The 12,257-nt window shown below is 43.5% G+C and overlaps 1 protein-coding gene across 3 annotated transcripts in view; it reads left to right on the top strand.

The window, feature by feature from the left end:
* Positions 1 to 12,257, top strand: part of LOC146866371 (sodium/hydrogen exchanger 9B2-like) — a 293,445-nt gene that overhangs the window by 203,198 nt on the left and 77,990 nt on the right. The gene's annotated exons all lie outside the window — the stretch shown is intronic.

Below are 12,257 nucleotides of genomic sequence, written 5' to 3'. Positions count from 1 at the left end.
GGGACCCGTTTTGTTTGATACTCGATCTCTCACCAAATACCAATCCCCACCAATAAGGTACTGCGAGACACCTACTTCTGAAAGTAAACGGTTCAATTGGAGAGGGAATGATTTTTTTAGTTCCCGTCGGGGCAGAAACTGATCCCACACAGACATGAGCGTCTTCTATTCGCAACTTAGCAAATACGTAGCGTCCATCTGGATCTATCCAGGTCTTTGACAACATGGCCGGAACAGATTTGCGGATGAAGATCCCTACTCCGCATTTGCGGATAGGGCCCATGTCTGGAGTTTCTTCTGCTTGCACACTGCTGTGAATCACCTTTCCCAGCCAGTGCCTGTGAAACTTGTCAGATTTCAGCACATCTAGATGTGTTTCCTGGAGTAATGCCACATCTACCTGCTTTGATTGGAGATAAGAGAGAATTTTTTTCCTTTTTATGTAGTGCGTGAGTCCTTGTACATTCCATGTTATTGCACATAAAGGATGAATGTTGTCAATGTAGGGAAGGCTAAGGGATGGGAATTTGTGCCAAGCGGATCCTGATACTGTGTTTAGAAATCTTCAGTGATGTATGGGGAGAATGCATAAAATATTCCCAGTATTTCAAAGAGGGAGGAGGGAAGAGGATAAGAGGGTAAGGAAAGGTAAATTGATAATAAGGATGAGGGGCCCTGGCTCAAAGTAAAGGTGTTTCCATCCGGTTGGGTGACCAATGTCGGCAGTGGTGAAGAAGATAGCCCAGATGTAGGACACATGAGGAGTGAAGCAGCTTGCTGGAGGGGTACAGAAAAAAGGGTATGTGGTGATGGGGAATCAATTGGGAATGGGGTCTGTAGGCTGCGATGCAGCAGCACTCGGGCCCTGAACATTTAACCGCGGGTCTGGGCTCTCTGGAGCACTGCCGCAAGGTGGGGCTCCATCAGGAGCTCAGGGTGATGACTAGGGCAAACAGGAAAGTAGCTGTTTCCGACGGGTCAGGGAATGTGCAGTGTAGGCTGTTGATTAGGGGACGTATGCAATGGTGTGAACACATAGTAGTTCATATTAGACATACCTGAAAGCGCAAGATAAATTTACTTATATGTTGCAAGTAGGGTTAGTTTAGTGGCAGTGACGTCAGTTACATCAGTTGCATTGTACCTAGCACACATAACGAAGTCCAAATGGGCTAAATTTGTGGATAACATATACTACGTATATACCTGGTCAGGCTTTTAACATAGCTAGTGCAGTTAATATAGTAAGCATAGATACATTAAAAAAAATAACACATTAAATATAAAATATAAAACATGATGAGGGCAATGCTCAGCTGCCCGGTGTCTTCTTTCTTCACATCGTATTATTGTCATTGTCCGCTCCCCACTCTATCTCTAGTATTAGCTTTCCTTGCTTATAATCACAATATTGATCCTAAGTACAGCAGTAAGTGTAATTGCAACCATATCTGGAACTACTTTAATCTCATCCCGCATCTGAGGCAGACTTTAGGGGGAGTGGGATTTGTCCCTATGTTGTTTTTGCGTGAAGGCAGACACTGTTTGAAGGGCCGAGGCCTTGTCCTCATGAGTACGGGCAGATTTTTCAAGTTCTCTGCCTCGGTGACGGGAATCACTGGTGTTCCTTCGTCTGTTGTGATTATTCCATTGAAGTATGGTGTGTGTCTATATCCTGTGTGTGAGACCGGCCTCGTGGCGTGGGCCCTCCCGACCAGCAAGTCACCCTACAAACACGCCGAACCTCGTGGGCACGGCCTTTCGGCTTCCGTGGACCAACATCCCGAGGGCCGACCAGATCCCCAACACGCATACCCGGCCGAGGGAGAACGACACCCCCCCAAACCAGACCGAGAGGCGCCGACTCTGTCACACCTCTGGACTCTTCCCCGAGGGAGGTTTCGATCGGCCACCAGGCCCCCGGTGAGCGGGCGCCTCTCCTGCTGGGCGTCTGGGGTCCCTCCCGGACACATCTGAACAGATCAAGGGGCTGAGCAACAGGAAACCCCGACACCTCGCCCCCCCAGGCACGAGACCCCTCTCCGCGAGGACTCCGGACTTCAAAGAGGAGGGGGAGTATAACAAGGGGTGCTGAAGGGACGAGAGGCAGAGAAGACCTGGACTGACGAGAGCCTGCGGACCTGGTCGCGGCTCGATCGCTCACCGAACAGAAGAAACGCTACCCAAACTCTGAAACCAACTGAGCCCTGCTGACGCCGTCGCGGCTCCTCGAAATCTGAACCATCTGAGCCCTGCTGACGCCGTCGCAGCTCCCCGAACGCTGAACCATCTGAGCCCTGCTGACGCCGTCGCGGCTCCTCGAATTCTGAACCATCTGAGCCCTGCTGACGCCGTCGCGGCTCCCCGAACGCTGAACCATCTGAGCCCTGCTGACGCCGTAGCGGCTCCCTGAACTACGACTCTCCGGTGCCTGCTGAGTGACTAGCGGCCCGCTCCTCCAAGAGAATCAGCAGAGATTGCCGAGAGAAGCAACATCCCCTCAGCTCGAGGATTGAGAGCTGTGCGCCGGATACCTCGCAGAGACACTGATTGAAAGACTGTCCCGCTACCCCTTTTCCCATCATCACAAGATCGCTGCCGCTTGTGGCATTAATTCTGCACCTGCCTGCCGGATCATAAAGATCCCTGACAACAACTGATAAAAGCTTATTGCCTTATAACGACCTACTGTGTGGTGTCCCTCTATCCGAAGAGAGAGTAAGTGCAGCGCGTGCGATCCTAGGTGCGAGACCCTTCCAGGAAGGGCCTCCCTGCTCTTGCTCGGCCTAATTCTGGGAAAGGTGGGCCTCAGGGTGGTCAGGAACCCATTCCGCAGCCTCCCCGGGGAACGCCTTCCAACACTGTGGTTTCATGCGATCTAGGAAGTGCTACAGATCCTCTGGGTCATAGAAGTCCTTTGAGTCCCCATTCTTGGTGATGCGGAGGCGAGCGGGTTCGAATAAGCCATATCCGATTTCCATTTGTCGCAGCTGAGGTCATGGACTGGAATGCTTTTCGGCGTTCCTTGGTTTCCCTGGAAAAGTCGGCTGCCAAACGATTGTCCGGCCCGTCATATGTCTACGGCCCATGTACGCTCGCTGCAGCCAACCGCTGTCTCACTTGTTCGTGCCAAAGAAAGCAGGCGATGAGGGGACGTGGGCGTATTGTAGAGTCCTTGGGTGAAGGGCCAATGCGATGTGCGTGCTGTATTTCTGGTGGTGGGTCAAAGGTATTGCCAACTAGTTTCGGAAGGATGTCACGCAGGAACATTCTGACCTTCGACTTTCTCCGGGAATCCAAAGAAGCGAACATTGTCCCTCCTGCTGCGATCTTCCAGTTCGACCAGCTTGCTGTGCAGGAATAGCAAATCCTGATCCCTGCCCTGTACCGAGTCAAGACGGCTCTCCACCACTGTTAGACACTGTTCCAGCCCTTCTCCTCTTGTGAAAGCCCACGATGTCTGCCCTGATCGACTTGGCTTCAGTCACCAGATATGGATATGTTAGTGTCCATGGCTTCCAGTCGTCAACTGACTGCTGAGATTTCCTGTAGTATTCAGTCCATTGTCTCATCCTGTGCAGAGGCTGTACTGGCTGCAGCGGTTTGAGGCAGACTACTTGCAGGAGGGGTGATGCCTTTCATAGACATATTACGTGTTTGTTTGAGCACTTCTGCAAAAGGAAGTTGTTTGGAGAACTTGCTCCCGTGCTTGTTGCTGGACATTCGCCCTGGGCGGTGTACTGTGGTAGCGTACAGGCGCGTTTCTGTACACTTCTATTTTGAACCGTTCGTATTTGAGATCTGCGAATAGTTCGGGCTTACACAGCAAGCCCTTGTATAGACCTGTCACTGATCTGGACTGTGTTGGTACTCGGGTTGAGGAGTATTGTGACAGTGATGCACCTCTTTTTTTCCTTCTTCAAGCCTAACTAGTAGTCTTCTTTGTGGCCCAGACCTGCTTCTGATGCCCCTGCCTCGTGTCTTGGCGCCGACTAATACAGGTATTCCTTTTTCGAACTAATGAGAATGAGGGGGAAAGTGAGTTGTGTTCTTGACTCCCCTTCTCAGGTTAGGATTGCTGTGATGATGGTTGGTGGCGCAGCAGCCGGGACGTAGCTTTGTTAGCACCAGTGGTGCTGGAGTGCTGGGCAGCGTGCTTTGAACCCGATAGATTGAGTGTTTGGGCATGTGAAGGTCACCGAGGGTCCTACGGTCATTTAACCTGAGGGGATTTAAGTGCTATAAGTAGTTGAGGAGTTGAGGGTATGGCTCGGACTTCACTGCCTTGAGTGCTGACTTAGTCTTGATTTTCAGAGTACACTGAGTGGCAAGTAATGAGTTGAGGGGATCTGGCTTCTAGGTGTGCAAAAGCCTTAATTGCTGGCCTCACTTGCCGTGTTCCGACTGTCAGTCTAAGTTGTATTCAGAGCCTGGGGACCAAGCTGGCACATGTATTGCTCTCTGAGTTTGTTAAGGGATCAGCATAGAGACCACCGTTTTCCCTCAAAACTGTCTGATGGTCCAATCAATAAAGTGATCACTTGTGGGGGGCAGGACTATTGTAGTATAGAGTCACTACTGCGTGCTTCAGCAGATGCCATTGTTACTCCAGGGCAGTAGAAAAACCCTCACAGGTCAAGGCATTAAGACCCTCTTCCAGGCCCGAGTTTCCCACACGCTGCAGTTCCCTCAGGAAGCCCAAATCTCCCCACTAATTTGGTCAGTGAGGCGCTGTGGAGTCTGAGGCTCAATGTCGCTGTTTGTTTCCCCAGTGTATATTTACAGCACCACCGCAGTTATGGCTGTTAGGATTGTGAGTAAACTGAACGTGCAGGAGACAGCTGGTTTGATGGGTGAGGCAAGTTGTCGTGCTGTCGCGTGAGGGGAGCTGCTCTTACCGTTGTCCTAAGCCTCCTTTTTCTTGTCTCCTGAGGGCCGCCGACAGCAAAAGTGAGGGGAAGTGCCGTCATTTCCTCACGGGACTCCGTCAACGCACCCGGGTATCGGGTAACCCCCCACAGGCGCGGAAGCGAAAGGTGCCGGCCTCTGTGCAACTCGGGAGCCAAGGCTACACAGATGTCACAAGGCCCGGTGCCCGTCTAGTTTTACCTGCTCGTTTTCTTGCTGACATGGCTCCCAATTTTAACGGGACCAGTATCAGCCGTGCCTGGAGTCCCCAATGTCGCGACGGATGTCGTCGTTGTGGAAAAGCACACAGGAAAGGACTGCTGACTCCGTCCGGAGCCCATCCCACAGCGGAGCTCCCATTTCAGGTGGCCATCTTCCCTCGTGGCCAGACCACGCCTCATCCAGACAATTAATGATATTGAGCATAGATTTCTGGTGAGGGGTTATAATGAGGATGTGATGAGGTCAGCAACCAGGAAAGCACATAATTTTGATCGCAGACATACTTTACTGACTAAAAAGTGGGATACAAAACGACAAATATGAACAGTGAGACTAGTTAAGGATTATAACCCTAAGGCCAGCAATATATGTAACATCTTTACAAACACAGTGGCATCTACTTTCAGCAGATAAGGTGCTGAAACCATTTAGTCCACGTTATCCCACACCAATGGTACTTAAGTCTTGGTTATCTAATTTATCAACTGTTTTTTAAAATTAAACAATTTTGTTATGACGACTCTCGTGAATTTGTCATTACTACACATATGAACTGTGGTACACGCTATGTGGCATATGTACTAATATATAAATGCAATAAGATCTATGTAGGAAACACTATTAGGATGCTAAGAGAAAGAATGGCTGAACACTTCAGAGTACTAAAACAGAATGATCCAGATTATCCAATAAATTGTACATGCCGTGGAGTGTTGAGCTCAGGGTGAACACTTAGGTTTCAAATTTCATTGTAGTGAACATTTTGTAAATGATGTTAGGGGAGGAAATCGTACATTGAGACTAAGACGATGTGAGGCTGGATGGATCATGAGATTAAAAGCTGTTGAAAAGGGTTTGAACATGAACCATGAATTACAATACTTTCTGGGCCATTTAGTACCTGATCAGGAGTATATAGCCATTCAGAAATTATATTGAGATGCTGATGAGCCACACCTCAATCTGCTGCCCCATCTACTTGATTTTGCAAACGCAGACTGTTGCATTTCTAATTGGTAATTCCTTGGGTGGTTTTCACTGGATTATAGTGTTCTTTCATGATTAATACATACGTAATATGAGTAATTAGTATACAGTGCTTTGGCATACCGAGCAATGGACTGGTGATTAATTGGATACAGGACTGGCCTTCCAATTATTATGGGATGGGGAGAATACAAATGAAATCATGATATTGATTCATTGAATTGATATTGTTGAAAGTATTGGCATTGATACTAAACATTTGGGTAGTAGTAAAGGGCCACCACATGTTGCTGGAAGTAATAGTAGTTTGACATGGATAGTGGATTCTGAGAAGTAGTATGCACCCATTTGGCGTTTGAGAATACCGTCATACACAGACTGGAGCTTGTAGCCTGTAGTTTTGCTGAATTATAAATGATCTATGCAGTAGGATGAGATTAATAATAAAATATAATATGTATATTATAATTTTGAAGTTTATAATTCTAAAATTGTGGAATCACTTGGTCATTTACCATGGCGATATATCCCCACACTTATTTGGGGTATGTTAAGATGGCCGTCATATGACGGGGAATTTATTATACGTTTGTTTATGATTTTCATTACACAATGTAGAAATCTAATATTCTAATTAGGTATATTTTTTATATGGAGCTTGGATTAAAACATTATTATTTAAAAAAAGGTATTACTCTGTATTGGAGGAACTGATTGGTATTTGATCAGCTTGGTTTAATATTGAGGACAAGTTAAGAAGGCCACCACGAGATGTGGGATGCGACAAACGTCTACTTTTTATGTTTAATGCTTGTGTATTAACATGGCGCCTGACTAGAACGCCATACACGAACACAAGACAGAGACGGAGTACTCTCCGCTTAGTTAAGCCGCTGTACGTTACAACGGATTGTGAATTTGGTTTTGTTTGTTTCATAATTTGATATAATAACCCCCCATCCTTATGAACTTAAAAGAGTAGGGCTCTTTTACAATTTAGTTAGTTATAAATTTGAAGTACAATTTTCATTTTACATTGGAAGTTTGAATTATAACAAATTTATTTGAAGGCCCTTATGAGGTTCGACCTAAACAGTAAGACTTTGTTTCATTTTACTCTTGTTTAAGATTAGAAGTTGTGTTAAACACCAGAATTTATAATAGCAGAGTGTTTTGACTGGGTGTGGTTCATTTTAGTTCCATTATGGAGTATGCTACTAGAGGCTACTGATGTAATATGAGAAAAGCTTGACCTTTGATTACAAGATCTAATAATTTTCAGATACTGTTAGGATATATTTTCCTATATCATACTTGATGGGATTATCAATCTATGACTTGCATTTGGACCGGGTAAATATGTTGTACTTTGTATTATTTTGCGCTTTAATTTTGTGCACTTGGTGAAACGTTTTTTGAATTAAAATAATTCATATAATTTTTAGATTTGACTTGTATACTGGATAGGTAACTATTCATTTGTGTGGTATGTTTTATATATATTTCTACATTATGCATTGACACTTGGATGTTTTATTTTTTTAATGCCTATTAGCACAAGTTGACGAGGACACAGGTTGACGTTTGCCATAGGTTGGTGCTGTACTGAACTTTTAAATGACGATTGTATTGACTAGGAACAACTGAGCAAGATACAGGTGTGATCAAGATTTTATTTCGCATTTGGGTTTCCTTGTGCATGACCTTATATTCCTTTATATTTTTCTTGTAACTAGTGTATCTTCCCGCTGTGCTATTTTATCCCATTCACTATTAAGAATGGTCGAGAGAAATTGAGTATAGAAATAGTCTTTTAATGAAATGCAGTGTATTTACTTATGGCCCTTTTGAAGTTGGAGGCGAATATGGCATAGCGATGAACCCCATGTTAGATTTTGTATTTCAAGAGATTTGGCCTTGTGGATCTTAAGAGACCTGTGGATCTTATGAAGAGACTAAAATAAAAGAACCCAAAAATTATATTTGAATCTATTATTGAGGCATTTTATAACCGATAATAATAGATTTGGGTGAGACTTCAATTTTCAAAAGCTGAATGTAGTGACAAATAAAACATTTAAATTGGATGAGATGGAGCAAAGAAACAGGAATGGATGAAAGGTCTCTCGTCAGAAGTATATGGGAATAATAATGATTATAGTAATATTGAGCCAGAGCTACACCTGAAAAGATGGAATATGCAGAAAGGCAATTTTAAATTATCAAAAGGTTTTTATTAAAAAAAAAAAAAAATGAAGTTCCATGGAAAGATTAATTTGTTGCCTGACTTGTCAGTAGAAATTAAATGCATAGGAGACAACCACAGGTTCAATAAAGAAATCAAGTCGATACAAACAAATCAAAATACCAAATTTCTAAATTTTCTACCCAATATGTTTGCTGGTTCAGGGTCAAATACTTAATGTTCTCTAGGGACTTGAAGAGTTGATCAAGTAAAACAGAAAGGTAAATGTATCCACAATGTGAAGTTTTCCTTCAATAGCCAAAGCAAATGCTTATAAAATCAACTGTGTGCAACCATCAATTTTCTGCTAAAGCGCCACCAGTAAATTAAAAGTGGCACCCTTTTTTCTCCAGCTTGGACACTCCAACTGGTGTCACAGAGATGATAGAAACAAGAAGGTGTTTTCCTTACCTGTGTGCTTAGCATATATTAAGACGTGGTTAAACAAGTCGCTGACTGACTTTTGCCCAAGATGAAGAAATGCAATTTCTCCCTGTGTCAAATATTTCCTGGCTACTTTCTATCAGAGAAAATAAAAGTGTACACAGTTAATACTTATGAAGAAAACTATTTATTTTGTCTAAGTATAACTTTGTCTTACGGCAGTCCACGGATGTAGAAATTTAGATTCTCATATATGGAGAAATATTTTACACTGATAGCACATAGAAGAAGCTTGGTTGCACAACACTCTTTATGGAGCCCAGAAGGGACAGTTAAGTAAAGAGCTAAAACATCATTTTTTGTCCAAACCTGCTATAATGAGCTCATGAGGACATTGTTTTGCTTCTTGGGAACATACATTTCATAATGTCCATTCCTGAGTCCACTCGCAAAGACTCAGTGAGGTTATTTTGAATTGTCCTGATAAAGCAGTGGTCCAGCCCTCCCAACCTGCATGCAGGACGGAATATTCCAGAAGGGCTTGGGTGCATGGCAGATGGGATTTCACACAACTAAGCATGACTTTGCATGAAACCTAGCTATAAAAAGGTAAGACCCAAGGGTGGAATTACCAGATTCGTAGGCGAGCTAGTGCATAGTGTTGCATGTCCCATCTGCAGCAGGGTCCTCAAGTCATCTGATGTGCAATTGGAGATTGATCTTTTGTACTGCACTCTTAAAGGGATTTAATATATTTATTTCCTTTTTTTCTTTGTGCTTTACATTTTTGATGGTCTGACATTTATGACTGTATTTGTGCTACATTGACTTATTACTTTATTTGCCTGTTGTATTAATTGAATAATATCAGCATTTTCCTAGTTCTAAATTAAAACCTACATATGTTAAACTACAGTAGGTGTGAACCACTGCTTTCATGCATGGCGTTTTCTTATTGCATTCAAATTATAATAAAACATTTTGAGCTTGCGAGGCTGGCCACCTTCAGTTTAACACAGATTATCTTTCTGTGGTGTAGCACTCAGCACCTCAGTGCTTTCTTAGATGGCCACCTGCCTCAGGGTCATTGCTACTACACAAGACAGAATCAAAAATTGGCATCTGCTATTACTTCCACTCAATCTCAAGTGCTTGCACAGAATTCTGGATAATGCTTGGAGATCTCCTGGCGACCACAAGTTCTTCAGATCCTCAGGTTGTCTACAAGTCTCTAGTTTTCCAGAGCTCGGTACTGAAGGAAGTGACAAACGTCCCTGATAATCTTTCTGGTGTAGTAAGCCTCACCTAAATTAAGTGCCAGAGACAATAGCTCACCACATCTGTAAAACACACCTTACCCAGCATGCTGAAGGGATTTTGAACTTCAGTCCCTTCTGCCCAAATTCTACAGATTTGTTTCGGGTACAGCTTTTAAGTACATAAATATGTATTTGCTACTGTCTTTACAACAAAATCAGGTTTGCAGTGGTGGAATTTGAGGGTAAGGCTTGTGCCACTATGAGGAAAATAATCTAGTGAAGCACACCGTTATTGGTATTGTGCTGGTACCTGTTTATCAAACAAAAGCAGTTGTGACCTCTGCCATCATCCTGGCTCACAGTGCGTACTTAGCATTTTAGTAAAACACAAGGCACATACACATTCTAGAGACTTCCTAATGAGAGCTGCCCTGAACTAGCTTAAAAAAATACTAATGAAACAGAGAAGGGGTGGGGAGGCAGACATTGCTGTGTACCCATAGTCCTAAAACCTGGGGGAGGAGTGTTGTATATTACCGAGAGTACCAAAAAGGGTCTGCAGTAGCATTGCAGCCTGTCTGAACTCTACCTTTATTAAAACAAAAGTTATTCTACAGTCTGTTTGGGAAATGGAATTCTTCTTCACTAAAAATTTTGGGATACTCCTGATAAATCACAAATCTAAATGTTACTTTATTCCAAGCTAGAAAGTGTGGTCAGAGTCTTGCCAGCTTTTTGTTTTAACTCGCAGCGTGGGAAGATTATTCCCCGTAACCAGTTTCTAATGGTAATCCATCAGCGCATTAAAGGCTCCTTATTATTGTAAACATTCCCCTTAGTCTGTTTTATCTCACAGTCTCACAGTGCATGCCAAAAGGTTTATATGTAAAGGATACCTATATGCCTGAAGGTCTATGTGTAATTGCCTGTGATTTTATACCACTATAATCAAAATCCTTACATCTGTTGTAATTTATTATTTCCACTGGTATATATATAGCTTTGTGGAAGCATATTTAGTTTTGCAGGCCCCTCTTAATCTCTGGCCATGCTTTGAAAATCTCCCATTAATGTATTTTTATTTTCCAAAAGAGTTTGAATTCCGTGTCCATGTTCATTAGCGAATGTCACATTATCATCATTATTCTTTGTTTAGGGTTTTGCTCAGAGTCCGTCATGGCGTCCATTTTTGGTCGTATCAAGCTTATTCATACTGAGGTTGTTGGGATTTTCAGTAACTTGTAAAAGATTTGCAAGATTGAACTTTCTTGACTCTGAGTGTCTTCCATGTTGTTTTTACTCTGTGCTGGCCAAAACCACCTCTACTTTAGGTGCACATGGGCCAAAGAAGGCTCCTTGGAGAAATAGTGGAGGGTGTACTAGGATCTCCCTGCTTTTAGCATGCTGAGTTAAACAGAGCAGGTCAACACCAGTATTCATAGCCTACCTCGGTTCTGTTGGGCATCTAAATGTCAAGTGTTCCCTTTCCCTTCAAGTTGTGGATGCCATTGAGGGGTTACCTGGAACTGTAGTTGCCATTGCTGTGGCTTTTCTAACTTCTAAGGCTTTCCAAATTTTGCTGAGCTTTCTAAATCGCCACCACCCACCAAAGCAGGGTTATTGTTGATATAGTGCATTGCCTCCTAATGCTGGATCCAGCAAGGAACTGTTAGCCAGGCATTGGTTGGGAGTGACCAGGAGCTGGACCCATAACACTTATGGTACCTCTTTCTGCACATGTATCTGCTTTTTATCTGCTCCTTTGAAGCTTGAACTAATTATAGTTTTGAATTTTGTTGTATATTTTTATCCAGTTTCTTTATTGTCATGATGGTCGAAAGGTGTGCAACGTTACTCATATGATGCCATTGGAATTAATGATCATGTAATGTCACATGCCAGTATGTTATCTGAGTGTCAACTGATGCATGATGACACTACTAAGTCAAGATCGTGTTATTGAAGTCGAGCACAGAAAGTGGAGGGCAGAGGGGAGTCTTCACACTAAGCGACACTGGGACAGGTCATACAGAGTCATATCCCTGGTTCCTATTGAAGGCTAGCGGAATGGGAGGTACTCAGCCTTCTTGCGCTGTTAATGTGCATCCAACCTCGTGAGACGAAAATGGCTGGGCTAGCTGTTTCCTTGAACACAAAACTTCATTGTGAAACAGGAATGAGGGTGTGTACCATCTTTGAAACTCGTAACAGATTTTATTTTCTGCATTGCTAGAATTCTGGCATTAAACTAG

This window comes from Triturus cristatus, chromosome 2_1 (assembly GCF_964204655.1).
Source record: "Triturus cristatus chromosome 2_1, aTriCri1.1, whole genome shotgun sequence".
Taxonomy (NCBI): Eukaryota; Metazoa; Chordata; class Amphibia; order Caudata; family Salamandridae; genus Triturus; species Triturus cristatus.
This window is presented reverse-complemented; position numbering and strand designations above follow the sequence as displayed.